This window comes from Chaetura pelagica, unplaced genomic scaffold, assembly GCF_000747805.2.
Source record: "Chaetura pelagica isolate M959 unplaced genomic scaffold, ChaPel_1.0 scaffold612, whole genome shotgun sequence".
NCBI lineage: Eukaryota > Metazoa > Chordata > Aves > Apodiformes > Apodidae > Chaetura > Chaetura pelagica.
The window spans coordinates 438,327-439,823 of NW_009952448.1; positions in this window are offsets into that span (position 1 = coordinate 438,327).

A 1,497-nucleotide genomic window follows, 5' to 3' on the forward strand; every position below is an offset into this window, starting at 1 on the left:
TGCCCGTGTGTGCCCCGAGTTCTGCGTGGGAGGGTGGGGGTGGTGGGAGGGTCCCACCCCCAGGCCAGGGCCCCCCTGCTCACAGGCACAAGGACACGGACACCAAAGGTGCCACCAAATCACAGGATCAACATCTGCCTCTTCCCTCAGTCCTCCTGCCCCTGCCCGTGGGACCTCCCAGCCTGTCCCATCTGTCTCCACCTAAACCTCCCAACAAGGTGATTCTTTGCATTTCAGGGCATAACCCCCCGACCCAAGCGATGGTTGGATGCTCCTCAGCCCTCTGCTGCCAAGTGGGAGCTCCCTACACCAGCTCTTCCCTCCAGGATTTACTTCTAGCAGCTCCTGAAGGACCACAGACCAGCTCCTGCCGTGCTATTCCAGGTCTTCTCCAAGTGTTTCCCAGCAGGAAGGATCTGGCAGGGACAGGGTTTGCTCCACCAGGAATCTCCTCTCTCCCAGAAATCCTGGCCAGGAGCACACAGGGTGCTGTGACCATGGAGGCATCAAGCTGTGTGGGAGAGGAACAGAAGACTTGTCCTGGGGAATCCTGAGAGGGGGATCATGAGAAGCCAGGGATGAAGGAGTTTTTGGGACTCCTGGGATGAGCAGGGACCCCTCGGGGCCAAGTGTGTTCTCCTGGTGCCCTCCAGAACTTTTCACTCCACCCCAGCAGCAGCTGTTCCTTGCTCTGCTGCTCCTCAGGGGAAGCAGAGAGGACATGGACATCAGTCCTGGGCAAAGCAGGTGCCTGAGCTGGAGGTGACCTGACTTCTGCACTCCGTGCAGCCTTGTGGAATAAGCAAAGGTCATAGAACCCCTGGAACGGTTTGGGTGGGAAGGAACATTAAAGCCCATCCAGTCCCACCCCTGCATGGGAAGGGACACCTCCCAGCAGCCCAGGCTGCTCCAAGCCCCATCCAACCTGCCCTTCAACACCCCCAGGGATGGGGCAGCCACAGCTTCCCTGGGCAACCTGGGCCAGGCTCTCACCACCCCACCAGTCTAAACTGGGGAAGCTGCTCAGGAGCCTCCCCCAGGGCTGCAGGCACAGCAGGGAGAGCAGCTGAGGTGGGAGGTTTCACACTGAGACGAGAGCAAGGGCAGGATCATGGAATAATGGAAGGACTTTGGTTGGAAAAGAACTTCAAGATCACAGAGTCCAACCCTTCCCCCAGCCCTGCCCAGGCCACCCCTGCCCCATGTTCCTCAGCACCATCTCCAGGGCTTGGAAACCCCTCCAGGGATGGGGACTCCCCCCCTGCCCTGGGCAGCCTGGGCCAGGCCCTGACAACCCTTGGCAGGCAGGAATTGTTCCCCAGATCCAACCTCCACCTCCCCTGGCACAACTTGAGGCCGGTTCCTCTTGTCCCATCCCTTGTTCCTGGGGAGCAGAGCCCGACCCCCCTGGCTCCAACCTCCTCTCAGGCAGCTGCAGAGCCAGCAGGTCTCCCCTCAGCCTCCTTTGCTCCAGGCTGGACACCCCCAGCTCCCTCA